The 25,550-nt window shown below is 42.6% G+C and overlaps 1 pseudogene; it reads left to right on the top strand.

Annotated features, from left to right (window-relative positions):
* Nucleotides 1-1,139: 1,139 nt before the first annotated feature.
* On the top strand, nt 1,140-11,869 carry LOC115238436 (annotated as a pseudogene).
* Nucleotides 11,870-25,550: the final 13,681 nt, after the last annotated feature.

Raw genomic sequence — 25,550 nt, 5'->3', positions numbered from 1 at the left:
TTCTTTTTAATTTAGGTCAAGCGCCAGAAAGACGCCTGAAAGGCTTAGTCCAAGGGACGCTTAGTCCAAGGGACGCTAAGTCCGAAGGACGCTAAGTCCGAAGGACGCTAAGTCCGAAGGACGCTAAGTCCGAAGGACGCTAAGTCCGAAGGACGCTAAGTCCGAAGGACGCTAAGTCCGAAGGACGCTAAGTCCGAAGGACGCTAAGTCCGAAGGACGCTAAGTCCGAAGGACGCTAAGTCCGAAGGACGCTAAGTCCGAAGGACGCTAAGTCCGAAGGACGCTAAGTCCGAAGGACGCTAAGTCCGAAGGACGCTAAGTCCGAAGGACGCTAAGTCCGAAGGACGCTAAGTCCGAAGGACGCTAAGTCCGAAGGACGCTAAGTCCGAAGGACGCTAAGTCCGAAGGACGCTAAGTCCGAAGGACGCTAAGTCCGAAGGACGCTAAGTCCGAAGGACGCTAAGTCCGAAGGACGCTAAGTCCGAAGGACGCTAAGTCCGAAGGACGCTAAGTCCGAAGGACGCTAAGTCCGAAGGACGCTAAGTCCGAAGGACGCTAAGTCCGAAGGACGCTAAGTCCGAAGGACGCTAAGTCCGAAGGACGCTAAGTCCGAAGGACGCTAAGTCCGAAGGACGCTAAGTCCGAAGGACGCTAAGTCCGAAGGACGCTAAGTCCGAAGGACGCTAAGTCCGAAGGACGCTAAGTCCGAAGGACGCTAAGTCCGAAGGACGCTAAGTCCGAAGGACGCTAAGTCCGAAGGACGCTAAGTCCGAAGGACGCTAAGTCCGAAGGACGCTAAGTCCGAAGGACGCTAAGTCCGAAGGACGCTAAGTCCGAAGGACGCTAAGTCCGAAGGACGCTAAGTCCGAAGGACGCTAAGTCCGAAGGACGCTAAGTCCGAAGGACGCTAAGTCCGAAGGACGCTAAGTCCGAAGGACGCTAAGTCCGAAGGACGCTAAGTCCGAAGGACGCTAAGTCCGAAGGACGCTAAGTCCGAAGGACGCTAAGTCCGAAGGACGCCCTTGGTTGTCTTTTTTTTTTAATTTTGTTGCTTTTATGTGTGATTTTGATGTTTTTTAGTTGATTTTGGTGGAGAAAAAAATGTGGCCCAGAACGTACCCCTTTGTATACTACTGATAATGAACACATGTATTGCGAAAAACAGGTTTTGTAAATATTTAAGTGATATTTAAAAATTGATTGATATAGAAATTAGCATTTTTTCTCAATTTATGACTCTGGCAATAAGTATCTAAAATGAATATTTGTATAACATTAACAAGATCATCTATCATTTTCATGGCGGCAGCAGGTAATTTGATCATTTAATTCTTTAAACATTCTAGTTTTGTTCGAAAATTAATCTTTTAAATTGCTTTTAATAAAGCTATTGTATCAAGTGGAGTTTCTCTCAAAAATATGTTTAACATCAGAACCGATCATTTTAATCAAATTTAAGCATCGTTGTGTATCTCAACACTATGAACTATATTTATATAAACTTGAGAGCGAAGAAAACTTGGGGATTGTGAACAAAAAGGCCAAAGTCCTCTTTTGTTCATTGATTATGTTATTATATCTCTTTACGATTCATATAAATATAAGATGTTCGAAAATATTGTTTTAAATAGCTATTAGCTTTCTTAGTCATTCTAGTTAAAGACTTGAAACATTAAATTGCGAAAATTTGAATATTTATATATCGAATATAGCAACTTATTTGTAATGGTTAGTATGGGTTACAGCGTGTGGTGCGCGGTTATACGCGTAGTTTATATGCTAGTTCGTTTTACGCAATTCTTAACCCAAAGTTGTAGGTAGAGAAATGAATGTGTTGATTATTATAAAAATATAATTTATTTGTTTCTCCCTTTACTTCTTACAATTATGACGATACTCTTTATTGTAATTTCGATTGCACATTTGGTAGTTGTTATTTAGCAGCACCTTGCGTGCCCTTCCTCCTCGTCTCTTTATTTGTGTCGCCGCGTCGATGCAGATTTTGTGAGGGCTCGTCTGCGTGGCGATGCTCCCCTTCATGGGTGTCCTTCGCAGGGGCGAAATTAGAGGTGGAGGATACCACTGAATCGGAGGCGTGGTACTCCGTGGTCGTCCAATATCTGGCGTGATCGGTCGGTCCCTCCTGACTCCCGAGCCGGAATGCCCGGTGATGGATTTTGGCAGGCTATCGCCGAATAGCGCCTGTAGCCGGGCCTTGGTCTTCTCTGTAAAAAACAAAACAATAATAAAGATACAATAAAAACAAAAACAACATTGACTAGATGTCTAATTGTACTTTATGCAAAATAAAATATATAAAAGTAATAAAATAAATCTAAATTTATAAACACTTTTTCATCATTAAAATCTTTATATTCTACATTTTTTTTCCACATTTCATCAATTTCTAAAGAAGCTAATTCCTTTTTTTGTTCTTCATCAAAAATAGACGGTAAAATTCTCCATTCGAAAGCTAATTTAGTAATATCAATATTAATAAATTTTATTTGATTAACAATATATGAGTTAAATCTTTAATTTTAACTCGACCTTCATCATATAAAGCATACTTAGGTTCTAAAAAAGATAATTGTTCAAAAAGAGTATTATTATATGGTAAACGTTTTAACATTTGCCGAGTTGCTGTTTTATAAAAATCTAGACATTTTAGCTTTATTTGTTGACTGCATTCTGGAGATAAGGTGTTCAAAAAGTTCTCACATTCAGGTCCAACATATATATTTTCTACAGGCTGTATATTTTCTTCATTATCAATATCTAAAGATGAAATATTCTTAATTGCATTAGAAATCAAAAAATTTTGTATTAATTGTCGTATCAATTGTTGGCTACTTTCAAATAATTTATGAATTAAAATCTCACGCGATTGAAACAAAGCGTTAAAATTATTTTAAAAATTTAATGCATATTTTAAAAATAATAAATAGGCTTTAATTGAATTATCGTTTGATTTTGTTAAAATTATTTCCGCAGATTTAGTTTTATCTTCGACAACTGCTAAAGTAAAATAATTTTTCAAAACATCCCAATTTTCAAGTAATCTAACAACGCACTTTTGTAAAACAAGCCATCTAGTATTTGACAATTTTAATAATTTATGTCTTTCCACATTGAAAAAATCTTGGAATTCACCTAAAATTGCACATCTCTTTGCACTGCTGGAAATGAAAGTAGAAACCCCTCTAATTAAATTTTCACATGACGAAGGTAATGTTTCGCAAGATTTACTAGCTACAAGCGCGGAAGAATGGCATATACAATTTAATGTTATTAATCCCGGTACTTCTAATTTTAAACGATATATAAAAGAATTATTGCATCCAGTCATAACTGATGCATTATCACATGCCATTCCAACAATATTTGTTATAGGGATTTCTTTTTCGTCTAAAAGGTTTTTAAATGTTTCGAAAAGTTTGCTCGCGGAACAATCTGTAGCGTTTAATGAAACTAAATCTAATAATTGCGTTACGACTTTTTTATTTGAAGGTGAAACATAGCGAACAAGGATACACATTAATTTCGTATCTGATATATCGGTACTCTCATCAATTAAAATAGAACATTTGCAAATTCGTAAATTCATAATAAGTTTTTTATTTTCTCTTTTAGCGATAACATTTTTAACAATATTCGCGCATTTTAATCGGCCCAGTGACATATCTTGTACAATTTTAGGATCTATACAAATATCTTTCAATAATGGAATCAAATGATCTGCGGTATAAAAAGCTACATTATGTTCGGCAAAAAATGCTGCTAATTTAATTTCTGCACGTTTGACTTTATCTTTATATGATAATATATCTTCAACGTTATCAACTGCGTTATTATTATTATTATTAATGTTTTTATTATGTTTGACCGTTTGCGAATGTTGAACTAAATCTGTCTTACAACATCTGATGGTCTTATTACATGCAGTACATAAAGCTTTATTTTCTACATGATGAGGAGCTAACCATCCTTTAAAATTATCCTCATGCAGCCATGCATTTTGAAAGTCTCTAACTTTTGGTCGTTTAATTGCTCCTTTTCTTTGCGCATGCATTATTTATAAATATACTTATCTACTCACCTTAACCTAGCCTGTCCTTATTGCCGAGTCCGCCAAGACTTTCACGCCCAAACACTACTCCTCTTATATACACCGCTGCTTCGGCTGCCATCTACCACGCATGCGCGAGAAAACCCGGCCCGAACAACAACACTGATTGTACGCCGGTTGTCCTCGGCGACCGAGCGCCGGATGCTGGGGGCGAGCGAGCGCCTGAGGGATCCGGCAATTGTACGCCGGTTGTCCTTGACGACCGAGCGTCGGATGCTGGAGGCGACCGAGCGTCGACTCCTCTCCCCTTGGCCGAGGTGAAATGCAGCGGCGTTGAGCGAGTCTTGCGCCGGAGGGCGATTTCGGCCACCGTGGGCAGCGTGCTGGCGCTTTCTATTCGTAGCGTCTTGGAGAGTTTTTGCGGTGGCTGGCGCCGTGTCGTTTGTCCAACGTTTAAAGGTTTTTAGCGACTTGCGCTGGAAAGTGAGGCATCTGGCGCAAATAACTTTCTTCGTGCTTTCTCCGCAGGGGGTCTGACCTATATTCCGGCCGGACGGCTTTCCACTTGCAGGTTGGCCCGGGCGCCTTGCGCCGCCTAGCGGTGCTGCCCGCAATTACGCGCGGACGCGCTATATGCCCGCCGGACTGTTTTCCACTTCTATGTTGGCCCGAGCGCCTTGCGCCGACTAGCGGCGCTTCCCGCACTACGCGCGGACGGGCGAGCGCTTGCGAGAAACGCTAATATTTCGCGAATATCGTGTTGCCGTAATTTTGTGGTTGCTATAGGCCGCCACATTACCCCCTTCGTTGTCTTTTAGTCCCGTGACTGGAAACGTACAGTTTTGCGTGACACTCTGCCACTCCTTGTCTTTGTTTCCATAGGTGTTGGGTCTTTCTGCTTTTCAGGCTGCTTTGGTATTGGTGTCGGTTCCGAGTCCGCCAACATGTACGCAGGTTTTAGCCGGTCTGTAGATAAGTGGACGGTTTTTCCGTTAATCCGTAGTTTGTAGACTTTCTCTGTTTTATCGAGAACTTCCTACGAACCATCATAAGTTGGCTGTAAGGCTCGGGTAGACGCGTCGTGTCTGAGGAATACATGCGTCGAGCTCTTCAAGTCCTTATATTGAAAGGTAGCAGGGGTTCCATGCCTTCTAATTGGTTGTGGTCGTAAGTCTCTCATTGCTTTTTTTAGTTTCGATAAGAAATCGTTCGTGTGGCCCGTTGTTTTCTGCGTTTCTTGTAGGAATTCGCCTGGATGTCTTAGTGCCTTTCCATATACCAACTCAGCTGGTGTTGCGCGGAGATCTTCTTTAAAGGCTGCTCTGATTCCAATCATGACTATGGGCAAAACGTCGGTCCATGCCTCTGTTGCGTAGCATTTGATAGCCGTTTTCATTTGGGGATGGAGGCGCTTAACCATGCCATTGGCTGCAGGATAGTAGGCTGTCGTGTGAATGTGCGCTGTACCTATCAACTTGGTTAATTGTCGAAATAGGTCAGCCTCAAACTGTCTTCCTTGATCTGTTGTAATTCAAACCGGTGTGCCGAATCTTGCGATCCAATGCGTTAATAGATTTCGAGCCGTTGCTTCCGCTGTTATATCTGTCATCGGTATAGCTTCAGGCCATCTTGTGAAACGATCGATTACCGTGAGGCAATATCTGTAGCCTCTTGAGAGAGGTAGTGGTACTACCAACTCTATGTGTATATTCGAATCGTTTCGTTGGGCCTATGAATTTACCCACCGGTGCATGATTATGCTTGTGAACCTTTGTTTTCTGGCAACTGATGCAGGCTCTTACCCATTGGTGGCAATCCGCCTTAATCCTTGGCCAGACATAGTGTTCTGCCACCAATTTAGCTGTCGCTTTGGTTCCTGGATGCGAGAGGCTATGCAAAGATTGGAAAACTTGCTTTCTGAATTGTTTAGTAACAAAGGGACGTGCAACCGGTGTCGAGACATCGCAATACAGCTTGGCGTTTGTTCCAGGTATTTGCATTTTCTGGAGTTCGAGCGAAGAGTTCCCGTCTAACATTCCTTGAACTTCGGTATCTTCCTCTTGTGCTTTTGTCAAATCTTCCAAATTTATCGCGGCTTGGATTTCTTCAATTCTCGACAAAGCATCAGCGACGGTGTTGTCTTTACCGGAGATATGGCGGATATCGGTAGTGAATTGTTCGATATACTGTAAGTGTCTCGCTTGCCAGGGAGAGCTATGCAATAGATCTTGCTGGAAGGCGTATGTTATAGGCTTGTGATCCGTAAATACCGTGAAAAATCTTCCTTCGAGCATGTGGCGATAGTGCTTAATTGCGGCATAGATCGCCAAGAGCTCTTTGTCGTACGGGTTGTATTTTTGCTGTGCCGGATTGAGTTTTTTGCTGAAGAAGGCTAGTGGTTGCCAATCTTCTCCGTCACGTTGTTGTATTACTGCCCCTATGGTTTTGTCAGATGCATCAGTTGTCAGAGTTATGTGTGTCTTTGGTTTGAGATGTGCTAGCAGTGTTGCTCGGGCTAGACTGTCTTTACTTCTGACGAAAGCTTCTTCCAGTTCAGCGTTCCACGTAATCGGTGCCTTCTTTTTTATTTTTGAGCCGCTGAGTAGGCCATTTAGCAGGACCTGTTCTTTTGCAGCACTGAGAATAAATCTGCGGTAGAAATTCAATGTCCCCATATACTGTCGGAATTGTTGAACATTCTCTGGTTTGGGAAAATTTTTAATTGCTTTTATTCTTTCGGGTGGAGGTCGTGTTCCCTTCTCTGAAAGCTCATAACCAAAAAAGAGCACTTGACTGGCCCCGAAAACACATTTAGCCGGGCTCAATAATATTCCATTTTCTTCCAATCGTCTGAAAAGTTTGCGTAGATGCTTCTCGTGTTCCTGTTCATCGTTGGACGCAACTAAGATGTCGTCTATGTATGCGTAACAGAATTCCAAGTCGTTCGTGATCTCGTTGATAAAACGCTGGAACGTTTGTGCCGCATTGCGTAAACCGAATGGCATAAATAAGAATTCAAAAAGGCCAAAGGGAGTAGTAATGGCTATCTTTGGTACATCGTCAGGATGTACCGGTTTCTGATTATATGGCCGAACCAGATCTAAGGTTGAGAAGACCTTCTTGTTATGGAGAGTCTGGGAAAAATCCTCTATATGAGGTATCGGATAGCGATCCGGTATTGTTCTGGCATTTAGTCTTCTGAAGTCTCCACACGGTCTCCATGTATCCACTTTCTTTGGCACCATATGCAAGGGGGTTGACCATGGGCTCTTTGATACCTGGATAACCCCTTCCTGTAAAAGAAAATTGAATTCTGCTTTGGCGGCCTGGAGTTTATCGGGGGCCAATCTACGTGGACGACATGCTTCCGGAGGGCCGTCGGTTGTCTTGATAAGGTGTACCGTGTTGTGCTTCACTGTGCGCATCCTGGCAGTAGCCTTTGTAATGTCGGGAAATTCTGCCAGAATCCGGTGGTACTGTTCTCAACTGCCAAAACTTTCATGGATTATGTCACCCCTATTTCTGCTGTACCTTTAGTGTGGAGGTTTGTTTTTCCGTCCAATAGCACTAAGTATGAATTGCCCTTCCAACTGGGCGAACCATAACTCGGGTTCATTATTCCAGAATGGCGGTATTTTTATTGCGAGCTTATTTACGATATTTTCTTCGTCCGCATTCATGGTTTCTACCTTTTCCGATCACGTCGGGGTCACCAATTTATGGTTGCTGCGTGTGGTGCGCGGTTATACGCGTAGTTTATATGCTAGTTCGTTTTACGCAGTTCTTAACCCAAAGTTGTAGGTAGAGAAATGAATGTGTTGATTATCATAAAAATATAATTTATTTGTTTTTTCCTTTACTTCTTACAACTATGACGATTCTCTTTATTGTAATTTCGATTGCACATTTGGTGGTTGTTATTTAGCAGCACCTTGCGTGCCCTTCCTCCTCGTCTCTTTATTTGTCGCCGCGTCGATGCAAATTTTGTGAAGACTCGTCTGCGTGGCGATGCTCTCCTTCATGGTGGTCTTCTTCTTCTTCGGTAGCGGGGCTCCTGGAGCCGGTGGTTCGTCCCTGGCAGGTGGTGAACTGGCGCCGAGGGTCAGGTCTATCGTGCCCAGAGGATGCAGCGGTTGAGCGCTTGGTGGATCCGGCAATTGTACGCCAGTTGTCCTCGGCGACCGAGCGCCGGATGCTGGGGACGACCGAGCGCCTGATGCCGGAGGCAATCGTGCGCCGACTCTTCTCCGCTTGGCCGAGGTGAAATGCAGCGGCGTTGGGCGAGTCTTGCGCCGGAGGGCGATTTCGGCCACCGTGGGCAGCGTGCTGGCGCTTTCTATTTATGGCGCCTTGGAGAGTTTTTGCGGCGGCTGGCGCCGTGTCGTTTGTCCAACGTTTAAAGGTTTTTAGCGACTTGCGCTGGAAAGTGAGGCGTCTGGCGCCAATAACTTTTTTCATGCTTTCTCCGCAGGGGATCTGACCTATATTCCGGCCGGACGGCTTTCCACTTGCAGGTTGACCCGGGCGCCTTGCGCCGCCTAGCGGTACTGCCCGCAATTACGCGCGGACGCGCTATATGCCCGCCGGACTGCTTTCCACTTCCATGTTGGCCCGAGCGCCTTGCGCCGACTAGCGGCGCCTCCCGCACTACGCGCGGACGGGCGAGCGCTTGCGAGAAACGCTAATATTTCGCGAATATCGTGCTGCAGTAATTTTGTGGTTGCTGTAGGCCGCCACAGTTACTACACTTGGTTCAGCATTAATGTGTTTTCTAATGCTGATTTAAAAGCAAAACGCTATTCAAAAATTGGATTCATCGGATTGGGCAACATGGGCGGTCATATGGCGAAAAATTTGTTGAAGAAAGTCAGTAATAAAATTACGTTCAATAAACTATTCCTTCATTAAATTAAAAAAAAACTTTTTATAAATAATTAACTCTCTTATTTTATTAGAGTTACAAGCTCACTGTATATGACTTGAACAAATCGGCAGTGACGAATTTAGTGGAAGCGGGTGCAAGTAGCGCACCAAACGTGGCTGAAATGTCAAATGAAGTTGAAGTTATCATCTCGATGTTGCCTTCAAATCAGCATGTCCTCGATATTTACACCGGCGAAAACGGTGTACTCAAGTAAAATTAATTTCCATAAGGTACAAAAATATTTTTGAAATCATAAAATTTGTTAAATAATATGTATTACATATTTTAATTTTTGTTAATTAGTTTCTTCTCATCATTAATTTCTTTTTAGTGCAGCAAAGAAGAACGTTTTACTAATTGATAGCAGCACTGTGGATCCATCGGTGTTTCAATCGGTCGCATTGCAGGCTCAAAAACATAATTTAAGATTTATCGACACTCCCGTGTCGGGAGATTTGTCACAGATTAATTAATTGAATAAAACATAAGGATAAATAAAAAAAAATATAATTATAATTCGCTGGATCACTTATTCCACCAGAGAGATAAAATAAATGTTTTAAGATCAAAAATAAAAAAAAAATTAGATTCAACATTCAACCAATATGAACATAATATAAATGCTATTTGTGGTGTGGATATTAAGGATGATTTATCTGGTTAAAAAATTAAATTGTATTTTAAATGATTCATTGGTTTAGTAAATTTTTTAAATTTTTTATAGGAATTGTTGATTTTCTTCGAAGAAGGAGATTTAAACATTTAATTATATAAATTTGACGATTATGTTATTAAAAAACATATTAATCTATAGTTATTTTTTTATAATATTTGTAAAAATCTATTTATCTTTTTTTGTTTGTCAAAATGTACTAATTTTTACAAAGAAAAAAAGATAAATATAGATTTTTACAAATAAATTTACTGGCGCAATGAAGTCTATTTTATATTATTTGTAGCAATCCATATTTATCTTTTTTCTCGGTAAACCTGCATAAAAGGAGACCCCCCTCGTATGACCTTGACCTTGACATATGTTGTCGAGGTCATCGTCCTGAATCACCTTGACCTTGAAATAAGTTGCGGTCACGATCCGTTAAAAGGTTATTAACAAAAAAGTTTGAAATATACCAAAGTACATGCATGGACAGGAAACACGCGCGCGCGCACGCACACACACACATTGGGGAGTGCAAGGGGGGCCTTTGGCCCCTTTCCCGCACCCACATTGCCGGTAGGCAGGGTGGACCTTGCTTTACAATGTAGCATGTACTTTGTAAGTTGTAAAGCGAGGTCCATCCTGCCTACCGGCGGGGTGTGTGCGGGAGGGGGGGCCGAAGGCCCCCCTTGCACTCCCCCGTGTGTGTGTGTGTGTGCGCGTCATGCGAAAATGTGCGCAGTTTTATGTCCTAAGCATTAGTCAGTCACTATCTTTAATTGTTCATAACTTTGTAGTAAACAACGAGCGACGATTAAATTAAAAGAAAAAGTTATTCAGAATTATGTCCTTGACAACATATGCCAAGATCATTGAAATCGGTGAGGCCGCTCTTAATCTTAAGTTTTACCATTAAATCAATAAATTATTTTCTGCTTTAACAAAAAAACTGTTCAATATATCAACGATTCACTGCTAATGATTTTCCTTCGTTCATACATATACTATTTCCACGTACATATTAATTGTTTATGCCTTTTAATACTCAAAATAACTGCTATATTTTTCATATCTTTTTGTTAATAACTTTTTAATTAATAATGACGGACGGCCAAAACCTTTTGTATGTTGTTCAGGGTCATGACCTTGATAACATATGTCAAGGTCAAGGTCATACGAGGGGATTCCTCTTTTATGCAGGTTTACCGATTTTATTGCGCCAATAAATTTAAATGACCAATAAACATAAACAGGATTGTAATAAGTTTGAGATACGGAAATATGAAAAACGATTTAATATTAAATTGTATGAATGTCATACTAGGTGTAAATGCAGCCAGGGACGGTACCTTAACTTTCATGGTTGATGGTTCGAGTACAGATTTTGAATTTAATCTATACTCAAGATTATGGGATCCAAAATCGATTATTGCGGCGATGTGGGCATGGGTCAAGCCGCTAAGTTATGTAATAACAAGCTATTAGCTATTAGAGTATGATCGGTACTGTAGAGGCATTCAATCTTGGACAAAAGTGAGAAACAAGCGGGATGTTTATTTAGTCGCTTTAATTCTCTAATGTTAGTCTGTATGCGCTTTTTATGTTTTAGACTGGACTTGGATGCCAAGGTGCTAGCAAACATCGTAAATTCCAGCTCGGGAAGATGCTGGTCTTCTGATCTCTACAATCCAGTCCCAGGAATCCTACCTAATATTCCCAAATCGAAGAATTACGAGGTAATCAATTATGGAAATTTATTCGTGATTCGTCTTTTTTATAGTGTGCAGATTTATAGAAATGGAACCAATAGAAAAAATTAAAATAATATCGCAAAATTTTTATTATGAGATTAATAATACTTATAATTTATTTTTTTTTAGATGAGTAATTTTATTATAGAAAATAATCGTTTTATTTTTCTTACTTATTATAAATTGTATGATTATCGACAATTAATTTTATTTATACTTTAAACAAAAAAAAATACATAAATAATTAATAATAAATAAAGAAAATAATAAGTTAACCAATCTAGGATGGTTTTGGCACAACATTGATGGCCAAAGATTTGGGATTAGCTCAATCTGCTGCAATCAGAACACAAGCTCCGATTCCTCTCGGTTCTCTAGCACATCAGATTTATAAAGCAATCATTGCTCGTGGATTCTCAAATAAAGATTTTAGCGTAGTTTATCAATTCCTTAAAGATGAAAATTGAAAAGATCTGAAAAAAATATTAAAGTTACATTTATTAAATAATGCAAACATAGTTTGTGAATTAAATGAATGAAACCCATAAATGAGACAAATCTTATATATTTGATTATAAAAAATATTTAACCCGCAGTAACCACACATCTACTCAGTATACGTACTAACCACACTAGTGCGATTTGGGATTTTGCATTTTTAAAGTTCCATAATTCGCGTATAGATAATTCAAAAATATTCGATAATATGAGCTTCTTGGGGTAAAAATTCCCCAGGAATCCAATGGTAATAGTCTCGAATGCAAAAAATAATTTTGTAATAGTGAAAAAACGTCAAAATCAAAATAAAATTTTTTAAAAATCGTTTTTCTTTCTCAAAAAATTGCCATTTTTTCTATTTAACAGAAATAAATGTTTTTTTTTCTAAATTAAAGTTAAAATGTTGCATTTTGGAAAAAAATATTTTATAAACATTATAGAATATTAAGGATTTTTTAGGGGTGTTTGAAAGTATGGTATATTTGAAAGGTGAAAAAATCAATAAATGGTTTGTTTATAATAGAAAAAAGTATTTATTTTTTCAAAAAATGTAAACAATTATTTATTTTTATAGAAGAATAAAAATAATCAAGATTTTATAAAAAAATATTGCTCCGAAATTTACTAAAAATGTAAAAAATCATACAAAATTGTAAATTTTTATGCTAAAAACAACAAAATATGTTTAAAATACTTATATTCAATGTAATTCCATTCGTTTATTATACGAAAATGCAAAATTAATTATTTTATCGAGCACCGACTTTGCACACGCTGCTGCCACACTAGTGCAAATAAGCACCTCCTCAAAAGTTTTGATACTGCTGCTGCAGCGGTTTCAAAACAAGTGACGCCGGGTCACTGTGCAGTTAGTAGGTTAGTACCCTAGGGTAATGGCATATTTGTCGTAGTGGGGGGAGGCCGTTACAGAATGCAGGTAGAAAGATCCAGAAGCAAGAAATTTTAGGTGGTGCAAATTTGCACTGGTGTGGTTACTACGGGTTGTTTAATTTTTTTATTATATATAAATATGTATTAGAATTTTATATTTTCTTACAAGAATATATGTATATAAATATCTTTTTCTTTTCATTTACTTTATTTTTTTTTATTAATTTCTTTATTTGTGTGTGTGTGTAATAACACTATTCGGCATTACTTTACATTCTCTCTATAACTTACAGAGAGCGCCAGTTGATAGATATCGACTAAACGATTTCTACAAAATGTTGATAAAGCATGTACGTGTTAATGTTATCAAGCTATAATAAAATGTATTTTAAAAAAATATCTATCTAAATTTTTTGGTGAAATATTGAAATTAATTTACAATATCTTGCAAAAATAAAATAAACTTTTATATGTATCAATCAATCAATAGATGCATTCAGCGGACTCAACAATTGGGTATCGTCTTGTCAACAAGTCAACATTTGACGTTGATTTGTTGGTTCTAAAAGTATGAACCAGTCACGTTTGATTAATACCCAACTGTTGAGTCCGCTGAATGCAGCCACCGATATACTATCAGGTGATTGCATAAGTTCGTGCCCGATTTAAATATAAACTTCAATAGATTATATTTTCAAGCTTGGAAACGTATCCAAGTTTTTTTAAATGACGAAAAGCGGTTTAATTATCGATGTTCAGCCTCTTAGCAATATCCTCAGTTGTAATCCTTGGGTTTCTTTCCACTAAGGCATGCACAATGTCATCATCAATGCCAGAAGGCCGTCCAGAGCGGGGTTGATCCTCCATGTTGAAATTACCATTTCGAAATCTGCCAAACCACTTTTTGACTGTTCGGAGAGCAGGAGCGCGGTCCAAATAAACTGTTTGAATATTTTTTTGTGCAATCCCAACACTCACGCCTTTCCGAAATTCATATAACATTACATGCCGCAAATTCACCTTTTCGTTCTCCATTTTTAATGATTTTTCTTATGCACAAATGGACTTATCTGAACAATGTCTGATGCTAAATTGACATAAGACAACGTCATCTATTCGGTGTAAGCAACAATTACCACACGAAAACAATAGAACTCCGCCATGCAGTAACTTAATGCCATCTATGAAAATCGGGCACGAACTTATGCAATCATCCAATATTAAAGACCGCTAACCCTGGGTAAATTTTCATGACTACCAAGCAGAATTGTATCATAGATTTCAAAATTACGTTTACACGAATTGTTTACATATTGTCGACATGGTGTTTGTCTACATGGACTTTTTCATAGACAATGTAAACTATGTAAACATTATAAATTAGATGTCAGAATGCAAGAAAAAGAATGATATTAGAAAATAGTTAATGTATCTATATATATGTGTGTGTGTGTGTGTGTGTGTGTGTGTGTGTGTGTGTGTGTGTGTGTGTGTGTGTGTGTGTGTGTGTGTGTGTGTGTGTGTGTGTGTGTGTGTGTGTGTGTGTGTGTGTGTGTGTGTGTGTGTGTGTGTGTGTGTGTGTGTGTGTGTGTGTGTGTGTGTGTGTGTGTGTGTGTGTGTGTGTGTGTGTGTGTGTGTGTGTGTGTGTGTGTGTGTGTGTGTGTGTGTGTGTGTGTGTGTGTGTGTGTGTGTGTGTGTGTGTGTGTGTGTGTGTGTGTGTGTGTGTGTGTGTGTGTGTGTGTGTGTGTGTGTGTGTGTGTGTGTGTGTGTGTGTGTGTGTGTGTGTGTGTGTGTGTGTGTGTGTGTGTGTGTGTGTGTGTGTGTGTGTGTGTGTGTGTGTGTGTGTGTGTGTGTGTGTGTGTGTGTGTGTGTGTGTGTGTGTGTGTGTGTGTGTGTGTGTGTGTGTGTGTGTGTGTGTGTGTGTGTGTGTGTGTGTGTGTGTGTGTGTGTGTGTGTGTGTGTGTGTGTGTGTGTGTGTGTGTGTGTGTGTGTGTGTGTGTGTGTGTGTGTGTGTGTGTGTGTGTGTGTGTGTGTGTGTGTGTGTGTGTGTGTGTGTGTGTGTGTGTGTGTGTGTGTGTGTGTGTGTGTGTGTGTGTGTGTGTGTGTGTGTGTGTGTGTGTGTGTGTGTGTGTGTGTGTGTGTGTGTGTGTGTGTGTGTGTGTGTGTGTGTGTGTGTGTGTGTGTGTGTGTGTGTGTGTGTGTGTGTGTGTGTGTGTGTGTGTGTGTGTGTGTGTGTGTGTGTGTGTGTGTGTGTGTGTGTGTGTGTGTGTGTGTGTGTGTGTGTGTGTGTGTGTGTGTGTGTGTGTGTGTGTGTGTGTGTGTGTGTGTGTGTGTGTGTGTGTGTGTGTGTGTGTGTGTGTGTGTGTGTGTGTGTGTGTGTGTGTGTGTGTGTGTGTGTGTGTGTGTGTGTGTGTGTGTGTGTGTGTGTGTGTGTGTGTGTGTGTGTGTGTGTGTGTGTGTGTGTGTGTGTGTGTGTGTGTGTGTGTGTGTGTGTGTGTGTGTGTGTGTGTGTGTGTGTGTGTGTGTGTGTGTGTGTGTGTGTGTGTGTGTGTGTGTGTGTGTGTGTGTGTGTGTGTGTGTGTGTGTGTGTGTGTGTGTGTGTGTGTGTGTGTGTGTGTGTGTGTGTGTGTGTGTGTGTGTGTGTGTGTGTGTGTGTGTGTGTGTGTGTGTGTGTGTGTGTGTGTGTGTGTGTGTGTGTGTGTGTGTGTGTGTGTGTGTGTGTGTGTGTGTGTGTGTGTGTGTGTGTGTGTGTGTGTGTGTGTGTGTGTGTGTGTGTGTGTGTGTGTGTGTGTGTGTGTGTGTGTGTGTGTGTGTGTGTGTGTGTGTGTGTGTGTGTGTGTGTGTGTGTGTGTGTGTGTGTGTGTGTGTGTGTGTGTGTGTGTGTGTGTGTGTGTGTGTGTGTGTGTGTGTGTGTGTGTGTGTGTGTGTGTGTGTGTGTGTGTGTGTGTGTGTGTGTGTGTGTGTGTGTGTGTGTGTGTGTGTGTGTGTGTGTGTGTGTGTGTGTGTGTGTGTGTGTGTGTGTGTGTGTGTGTGTGTGTGTGTGTGTGTGTGTGTGTGTGTGTGTGTGTGTGTGTGTGTGTGTGTGTGTGTGTGTGTGTGTGTGTGTGTGTGTGTGTGTGTGTGTGTGTGTGTGTGTGTGTGTGTGTGTGTGTGTGTGTGTGTGTGTGTGTGTGTGTGTGTGTGTGTGTGTGTGTGTGTGTGTGTGTGTGTGTGTGTGTGTGTGTGTGTGTGTGTGTGTGTGTGTGTGTGTGTGTGTGTGTGTGTGTGTGTGTGTGTGTGTGTGTGTGTGTGTGTGTGTGTGTGTGTGTGTGTGTGTGTGTGTGTGTGTGTGTGTGTGTGTGTGTGTGTGTGTGTGTGTGTGTGTGTGTGTGTGTGTGTGTGTGTGTGTGTGTGTGTGTGTGTGTGTGTGTGTGTGTGTGTGTGTGTGTGTGTGTGTGTGTGTGTGTGTGTGTGTGTGTGTGTGTGTGTGTGTGTGTGTGTGTGTGTGTGTGTGTGTGTGTGTGTGTGTGTGTGTGTGTGTGTGTGTGTGTGTGTGTGTGTGTGTGTGTGTGTGTGTGTGTGTGTGTGTGTGTGTGTGTGTGTGTGTGTGTGTGTGTGTGTGTGTGTGTGTGTGTGTGTGTGTGTGTGTGTGTGTGTGTGTGTGTGTGTGTGTGTGTGTGTGTGTGTGTGTGTGTGTGTGTGTGTGTGTGTGTGTGTGTGTGTGTGTGTGTGTGTGTGTGTGTGTGTGTGTGTGTGTGTGTGTGTGTGTGTGTGTGTGTGTGTGTGTGTGTGTGTGTGTGTGTGTGTGTGTGTGTGTGTGTGTGTGTGTGTGTGTGTGTGTGTGTGTGTGTGTGTGTGTGTGTGTGTGTGTGTGTGTGTGTGTGTGTGTGTGTGTGTGTGTGTGTGTGTGTGTGTGTGTGTGTGTGTGTGTGTGTGTGTGTGTGTGTGTGTGTGTGTGTGTGTGTGTGTGTGTGTGTGTGTGTGTGTGTGTGTGTGTGTGTGTGTGTGTGTGTGTGTGTGTGTGTGTGTGTGTGTGTGTGTGTGTGTGTGTGTGTGTGTGTGTGTGTGTGTGTGTGTGTGTGTGTGTGTGTGTGTGTGTGTGTGTGTGTGTGTGTGTGTGTGTGTGTGTGTGTGTGTGTGTGTGTGTGTGTGTGTGTGTGTGTGTGTGTGTGTGTGTGTGTGTGTGTGTGTGTGTGTGTGTGTGTGTGTGTGTGTGTGTGTGTGTGTGTGTGTGTGTGTGTGTGTGTGTGTGTGTGTGTGTGTGTGTGTGTGTGTGTGTGTGTGTGTGTGTGTGTGTGTGTGTGTGTGTGTGTGTGTGTGTGTGTGTGTGTGTGTGTGTGTGTGTGTGTGTGTGTGTGTGTGTGTGTGTGTGTGTGTGTGTGTGTGTGTGTGTGTGTGTGTGTGTGTGTGTGTGTGTGTGTGTGTGTGTGTGTGTGTGTGTGTGTGTGTGTGTGTGTGTGTGTGTGTGTGTGTGTGTGTGTGTGTGTGTGTGTGTGTGTGTGTGTGTGTGTGTGTGTGTGTGTGTGTGTGTGTGTGTGTGTGTGTGTGTGTGTGTGTGTGTGTGTGTGTGTGTGTGTGTGTGTGTGTGTGTGTGTGTGTGTGTGTGTGTGTGTGTGTGTGTGTGTGTGTGTGTGTGTGTGTGTGTGTGTGTGTGTGTGTGTGTGTGTGTGTGTGTGTGTGTGTGTGTGTGTGTGTGTGTGTGTGTGTGTGTGTGTGTGTGTGTGTGTGTGTGTGTGTGTGTGTGTGTGTGTGTGTGTGTGTGTGTGTGTGTGTGTGTGTGTGTGTGTGTGTGTGTGTGTGTGTGTGTGTGTGTGTGTGTGTGTGTGTGTGTGTGTGTGTGTGTGTGTGTGTGTGTGTGTGTGTGTGTGTGTGTGTGTGTGTGTGTGTGTGTGTGTGTGTGTGTGTGTGTGTGTGTGTGTGTGTGTGTGTGTGTGTGTGTGTGTGTGTGTGTGTGTGTGTGTGTGTGTGTGTGTGTGTGTGTGTGTGTGTGTGTGTGTGTGTGTGTGTGTGTGTGTGTGTGTGTGTGTGTGTGTGTGTGTGTGTGTGTGTGTGTGTGTGTGTGTGTGTGTGTGTGTGTGTGTGTGTGTGTGTGTGTGTGTGTGTGTGTGTGTGTGTGTGTGTGTGTGTGTGTGTGTGTGTGTGTGTGTGTGTGTGTGTGTGTGTGTGTGTGTGTGTGTGTGTGTGTGTGTGTGTGTGTGTGTGTGTGTGTGTGTGTGTGTGTGTGTGTGTGTGTGTGTGTGTGTGTGTGTGTGTGTGTGTGTGTGTGTGTGTGTGTGTGTGTGTGTGTGTGTGTGTGTGTGTGTGTGTGTGTGTGTGTGTGTGTGTGTGTGTGTGTGTGTGTGTGTGTGTGTGTGTGTGTGTGTGTGTGTGTGTGTGTGTGTGTGTGTGTGTGTGTGTGTGTGTGTGTGTGTGTGTGTGTGTGTGTGTGTGTGTGTGTGTGTGTGTGTGTGTGTGTGTGTGTGTGTGTGTGTGTGTGTGTGTGTGTGTGTGTGTGTGTGTGTGTGTGTGTGTGTGTGTGTGTGTGTGTGTGTGTGTGTGTGTGTGTGTGTGTGTGTGTGTGTGTGTGTGTGTGTGTGTGTGTGTGTGTGTGTGTGTGTGTGTGTGTGTGTGTGTGTGTGTGTGTGTGTGTGTGTGTGTGTGTGTGTGTGTGTGTGTGTGTGTGTGTGTGTGTGTGTGTGTGTGTGTGTGTGTGTGTGTGTGTGTGTGTGTGTGTGTGTGTGTGTGTGTGTGTGTGTGTGTGTGTGTGTGTGTGTGTGTGTGTGTGTGTGTGTGTGTGTGTGTGTGTGTGTGTGTGTGTGTGTGTGTGTGTGTGTGTGTGTGTGTGTGTGTGTGTGTGTGTGTGTGTGTGTGTGTGTGTGTGTGTGTGTGTGTGTGTGTGTGTGTGTGTGTGTGTGTGTGTGTGTGTGTGTGTGTGTGTGTGTGTGTGTGTGTGTGTGTGTGTGTGTGTGTGTGTGTGTGTGTGTGTGTGTGTGTGTGTGTGTGTGTGTGTGTGTGTGTGTGTGTGTGTGTGTGTGTGTGTGTGTGTGTGTGTGTGTGTGTGTGTGTGTGTGTGTGTGTGTGTGTGTGTGTGTGTGTGTGTGTGTGTGTGTGTGTGTGTGTGTGTGTGTGTGTGTGTGTGTGTGTGTGTGTGTGTGTGTGTGTGTGTGTGTGTGTGTGTGTGTGTGTGTGTGTGTGTGTGTGTGTGTGTGTGTGTGTGTGTGTGTGTGTGTGTGTGTGTGTGTGTGTGTGTGTGTGTGTGTGTGTGTGTGTGTGTGTGTGTGTGTGTGTGTGTGTGTGTGTGTGTGTGTGTGTGTGTGTGTGTGTGTGTGTGTGTGTGTGTGTGTGTGTGTGTGTGTGTGTGTGTGTGTGTGTGTGTGTGTGTGTGTGTGTGTGTGTGTGTGTGTGTGTGTGTGTGTGTGTGTGTGTGTGTGTGTGTGTGTGTGTGTGTGTGTGTGTGTGTGTGTGTGTGTGTGTGTGTGTGTGTGTGTGTGTGTGTGTGTGTGTGTGTGTGTGTGTGTGTGTGTGTGTGTGTGTGTGTGTGTGTGTGTGTGTGTGTGTGTGTGTGTGTGTGTGTGTGTGTGTGTGTGTGTGTGTGTGTGTGTGTGTGTGTGTGTGTGTGTGTGTGTGTGTGTGTGTGTGTGTGTGTGTGTGTGTGTGTGTGTGTGTGTGTGTGTGTGTGTGTGTGTGTGTGTGTGTGTGTGTGTGTGTGTGTGTGTGTGTGTGTGTGTGTGTGTGTGTGTGTGTGTGTGTGTGTGTGTGTGTGTGTGTGTGTGTGTGTGTGTGTGTGTGTGTGTGTGTGTGTGTGTGTGTGTGTGTGTGTGTGTGTGTGTGTGTGTGTGTGTGTGTGTGTGTGTGTGTGTGTGTGTGTGTGTGTGTGTGTGTGTGTGTGTGTGTGTGTGTGTGTGTGTGTGTGTGTGTGTGTGTGTGTGTGTGTGTGTGTGTGTGTGTGTGTGTGTGTGTGTGTGTGTGTGTGTGTGTGTGTGTGTGTGTGTGTGTGTGTGTGTGTGTGTGTGTGTGTGTGTGTGTGTGTGTGTGTGTGTGTGTGTGTGTGTGTGTGTGTGTGTGTGTGTGTGTGTGTGTGTGTGTGTGTGTGTGTGTGTGTGTGTGTGTGTGTGTGTGTGTGTGTGTGTGTGTGTGTGTGTGTGTGTGTGTGTGTGTGTGTGTGTGTGTGTGTGTGTGTGTGTGTGTGTGTGTGTGTGTGTGTGTGTGTGTGTGTGTGTGTGTGTGTGTGTGTGTGTGTGTGTGTGTGTGTGTGTGTGTGTGTGTGTGTGTGTGTGTGTGTGTGTGTGTGTGTGTGTGTGTGTGTGTGTGTGTGTGTGTGTGTGTGTGTGTGTGTGTGTGTGTGTGTGTGTGTGTGTGTGTGTGTGTGTGTGTGTGTGTGTGTGTGTGTGTGTGTGTGTGTGTGTGTGTGTGTGTGTGTGTGTGTGTGTGTGTGTGTGTGTGTGTGTGTGTGTGTGTGTGTGTGTGTGTGTGTGTGTGTGTGTGTGTGTGTGTGTGTGTGTGTGTGTGTGTGTGTGTGTGTGTGTGTGTGTGTGTGTGTGTGTGTGTGTGTGTGTGTGTGTGTGTGTGTGTGTGTGTGTGTGTGTGTGTGTGTGTGTGTGTGTGTGTGTGTGTGTGTGTGTGTGTGTGTGTGTGTGTGTGTGTGTGTGTGTGTGTGTGTGTGTGTGTGTGTGTGTGTGTGTGTGTGTGTGTGTGTGTGTGTGTGTGTGTGTGTGTGTGTGTGTGTGTGTGTGTGTGTGTGTGTGTGTGTGTGTGTGTGTGTGTGTGTGTGTGTGTGTGTGTGTGTGTGTGTGTGTGTGTGTGTGTGTGTGTGTGTGTGTGTGTGTGTGTGTGTGTGTGTGTGTGTGTGTGTGTGTGTGTGTGTGTGTGTGTGTGTGTGTGTGTGTGTGTGTGTGTGTGTGTGTGTGTGTGTGTGTGTGTGTGTGTGTGTGTGTGTGTGTGTGTGTGTGTGTGTGTGTGTGTGTGTGTGTGTGTGTGTGTGTGTGTGTGTGTGTGTGTGTGTGTGTGTGTGTGTGTGTGTGTGTGTGTGTGTGTGTGTGTGTGTGTGTGTGTGTGTGTGTGTGTGTGTGTGTGTGTGTGTGTGTGTGTGTGTGTGTGTGTGTGTGTGTGTGTGTGTGTGTGTGTGTGTGTGTGTGTGTGTGTGTGTGTGTGTGTGTGTGTGTGTGTGTGTGTGTGTGTGTGTGTGTGTGTGTGTGTGTGTGTGTGTGTGTGTGTGTGTGTGTGTGTGTGTGTGTGTGTGTGTGTGTGTGTGTGTGTGTGTGTGTGTGTGTGTGTGTGTGTGTGTGTGTGTGTGTGTGTGTGTGTGTGTGTGTGTGTGTGTGTGTGTGTGTGTGTGTGTGTGTGTGTGTGTGTGTGTGTGTGTGTGTGTGTGTGTGTGTGTGTGTGTGTGTGTGTGTGTGTGTGTGTGTGTGTGTGTGTGTGTGTGTGTGTGTGTGTGTGTGTGTGTGTGTGTGTGTGTGTGTGTGTGTGTGTGTGTGTGTGTGTGTGTGTGTGTGTGTGTGTGTGTGTGTGTGTGTGTGTGTGTGTGTGTGTGTGTGTGTGTGTGTGTGTGTGTGTGTGTGTGTGTGTGTGTGTGTGTGTGTGTGTGTGTGTGTGTGTGTGTGTGTGTGTGTGTGTGTGTGTGTGTGTGTGTGTGTGTGTGTGTGTGTGTGTGTGTGTGTGTGTGTGTGTGTGTGTGTGTGTGTGTGTGTGTGTGTGTGTGTGTGTGTGTGTGTGTGTGTGTGTGTGTGTGTGTGTGTGTGTGTGTGTGTGTGTGTGTGTGTGTGTGTGTGTGTGTGTGTGTGTGTGTGTGTGTGTGTGTGTGTGTGTGTGTGTGTGTGTGTGTGTGTGTGTGTGTGTGTGTGTGTGTGTGTGTGTGTGTGTGTGTGTGTGTGTGTGTGTGTGTGTGTGTGTGTGTGTGTGTGTGTGTGTGTGTGTGTGTGTGTGTGTGTGTGTGTGTGTGTGTGTGTGTGTGTGTGTGTGTGTGTGTGTGTGTGTGTGTGTGTGTGTGTGTGTGTGTGTGTGTGTGTGTGTGTGTGTGTGTGTGTGTGTGTGTGTGTGTGTGTGTGTGTGTGTGTGTGTGTGTGTGTGTGTGTGTGTGTGTGTGTGTGTGTGTGTGTGTGTGTGTGTGTGTGTGTGTGTGTGTGTGTGTGTGTGTGTGTGTGTGTGTGTGTGTGTGTGTGTGTGTGTGTGTGTGTGTGTGTGTGTGTGTGTGTGTGTGTGTGTGTGTGTGTGTGTGTGTGTGTGTGTGTGTGTGTGTGTGTGTGTGTGTGTGTGTGTGTGTGTGTGTGTGTGTGTGTGTGTGTGTGTGTGTGTGTGTGTGTGTGTGTGTGTGTGTGTGTGTGTGTGTGTGTGTGTGTGTGTGTGTGTGTGTGTGTGTGTGTGTGTGTGTGTGTGTGTGTGTGTGTGTGTGTGTGTGTGTGTGTGTGTGTGTGTGTGTGTGTGTGTGTGTGTGTGTGTGTGTGTGTGTGTGTGTGTGTGTGTGTGTGTGTGTGTGTGTGTGTGTGTGTGTGTGTGTGTGTGTGTGTGTGTGTGTGTGTGTGTGTGTGTGTGTGTGTGTGTGTGTGTGTGTGTGTGTGTGTGTGTGTGTGTGTGTGTGTGTGTGTGTGTGTGTGTGTGTGTGTGTGTGTGTGTGTGTGTGTGTGTGTGTGTGTGTGTGTGTGTGTGTGTGTGTGTGTGTGTGTGTGTGTGTGTGTGTGTGTGTGTGTGTGTGTGTGTGTGTGTGTGTGTGTGTGTGTGTGTGTGTGTGTGTGTGTGTGTGTGTGTGTGTGTGTGTGTGTGTGTGTGTGTGTGTGTGTGTGTGTGTGTGTGTGTGTGTGTGTGTGTGTGTGTGTGTGTGTGTGTGTGTGTGTGTGTGTGTGTGTGTGTGTGTGTGTGTGTGTGTGTGTGTGTGTGTGTGTGTGTGTGTGTGTGTGTGTGTGTGTGTGTGTGTGTGTGTGTGTGTGTGTGTGTGTGTGTGTGTGTGTGTGTGTGTGTGTGTGTGTGTGTGTGTGTGTGTGTGTGTGTGTGTGTGTGTGTGTGTGTGTGTGTGTGTGTGTGTGTGTGTGTGTGTGTGTGTGTGTGTGTGTGTGTGTGTGTGTGTGTGTGTGTGTGTGTGTGTGTGTGTGTGTGTGTGTGTGTGTGTGTGTGTGTGTGTGTGTGTGTGTGTGTGTGTGTGTGTGTGTGTGTGTGTGTGTGTGTGTGTGTGTGTGTGTGTGTGTGTGTGTGTGTGTGTGTGTGTGTGTGTGTGTGTGTGTGTGTGTGTGTGTGTGTGTGTGTGTGTGTGTGTGTGTGTGTGTGTGTGTGTGATTTTGATAAAATAAAGCAGAGAAAAACGTAATGCTATTATACAATAGCCTTTTACGACTTACGTTTTTCTCTGCCTTACTTTACGTCCATGATTACGACAGATGTCTCGTCATCAGCCTTGGACTGCTTAGGACCGGAGCACAGACTTTTGCATAAGCGGATAACCATAAGCGAAAGGAAATTGATTGGTCCATAAGCATATGCATAACGAAATGGACCAATCAATTTCCTTATGCTTGTGGTTATGCGCTTGTGCAAAAGTCTGTGCTCCGGCCCTTAATAGGCTTTAGGCTTTAGGCTTCTGTTTGTTGTTATGTTTAAAGCATGAAACATAAAAAACGAAATATAAAGAAAGTCTTCGACAAACCATTTTCCATAGATTATTGATTGTTGACATAAATGATATATTATACATAGTTTATATTGTTTACGCGCAGGCGTAGACTATTATGCCCAGTAAACACTGTTTGCAACAATATAACGTGGCAGTAACAAATAATAAACAAGTTACTTATCATATCATACTATTATTATAAAGGAGAAAAGTTTGTTTGTTTGTTCCATTGTTCGGGGTAATCTCAGAAACTACTGAACCGATTTCAAAAAATCTTTTACTGGTGGATAGCTTAGATCTTCCCGAGTAACATAGGCTATATATATCATCGTCTAGGAGTCGAGCAGTAAAAAAGAATGTGCATGAAGTCGGAAAAAAGTATGTCGCTCTATATTCTAATTTAACATAAAAACTACCCAACCGATTTTGATGAAATCTTCACCAGTACATTTCTAGACATTTCAGGAGTTTTTAAGAATATAAATCATAATTGACCCATATTTGGCCATCCTCACTGTTCGGAACATCGCGAACCCTGCACTCGAGTCGTAATTAATCTGAGTTCATTGGTGTGACTTTCTGTTTAATATTACATTCAACGACAGGATCGCGCGCAACGCTGGCTCGTCGGCGTCCGCTCCGAGAGATGCGTGTTTATTTTGTGTTTTTCATTCAACATTTGGTCCGTCGGCACCGGTCCCTGTTATTGTTTTCGCTCGACACGCGCCTTTCCGGGCGCGTTCGAGTAACTTCTAGAAGCCTCGATAATCGAGAATATAACGAGGATTCGGGGCCGAAGCGGCGTCTTTCGTCGGTCGTCTCCGACGAGTCAGTATCGCGTACGCGAAGTCAAATTTATATTATTCCTGTATAACTCTTTTTTTTGTGTGAACTATAGTAATTATCAAGCGATTAATCTTGGATTGATTCCCCCGCTCCTTTCCCTCCTTCCGCCCACTCACAGACTAACCATAAGATCGCGTAACGGGTTTTCGTCGTAAACACTCACAAATCCGCAATCACATACCGAGTGCGCGAAGCGCGCGAGAAAAGAACGCCAGCTAGGGTAGATGTCCCAATTACTGCCACCTTAAGCTTATAGCCTATCTTCATTTAACCGTTTTTGGTGTTGCTGAAGCTAAAAAATACCTCACTTTGAATCATAATGTTATTTAATATCTGTATTATTTTAATAAAAATTATTATGCATTACATATAAATACTCAAATTAAGAATAAATAAAAATCTATAGAAATCTGCGATGTCCCTATGATCGTCATTTAAAAAAAAATGTCCGTATGACTGACACTCGATAATTGCCAGTCCCTTTGACTGTGACCAGATCACTGCCAGTCTCGTTGCGCCCGAAAAGAGGTTAAAGTTATCTGCAGGTGAGTGTCAGTTATGCGTACTTGTGACGTGTTTCTTGCCCCGAATACTGTCGGCAGTCCGACGGACAATCCAGAAAATATTGCCCCTATTGCTGTCTGCGTTAATTATAATAATTTAACATAAAATATCACTTATGTCACATATTATTTCATTAAAATGATTCTCATATAGCTCATTAATTCATTTTACATAATCAATGTAGGTTATATAATAAAATTATTGCTCTTTCTTTAGTACTACTTTTGCGTCGCCTTTTATTTACGTAGTCGCACTTTTGATACTCAAATTTAATGTTCAGTTTTTAACATTAATTTTTAAATACTAAGTAAAAACAAATACGTGTCATTTTTTGTTTTTATATAAATTAAAGTATTGATTCAAAAATAAAATTTTTGTTGAACATGTTTGTGGAGGTTGCTTGGATGTGTTCGAAGATAGGATGTCGATTGAAAGGTAGAATGCACGTTCTATGTATCGACAATAAATATATTCTCCTGGTTATATGTACATGTTCGAGAGCGAGACGAAATTAGAAAAGAGTGTGCGAGGATCTTTTGGTTCGCGGAAAATAAATCTCGCGAGTACAATTCACGTTTTTAATTATAACAAAATAATTAACACGATTACAAATTATACAAAAAGTTCCTGATAAAAGCTCGGTCGGTTATAGGCGGTTTCACAAAAAAAGAATAGCGGTTGTCGTAAGCGGTTTCACAAGAGAATAGCGGTTGTCGTAAGCGGTTATCAAAGCGTGTCGAAATGCGGTGTAACTAAATATGCGGTAACTAAACGCGTAAGCGAGTGTCTCT

The sequence above is a fragment of the Formica exsecta genome, unplaced genomic scaffold (genome assembly GCF_003651465.1).
Source record: "Formica exsecta isolate Colony F162 unplaced genomic scaffold, ASM365146v1 scaffold338, whole genome shotgun sequence".
NCBI classification, from domain to species: Eukaryota; Metazoa; Arthropoda; class Insecta; order Hymenoptera; family Formicidae; genus Formica; species Formica exsecta.
This window is presented reverse-complemented; position numbering and strand designations above follow the sequence as displayed.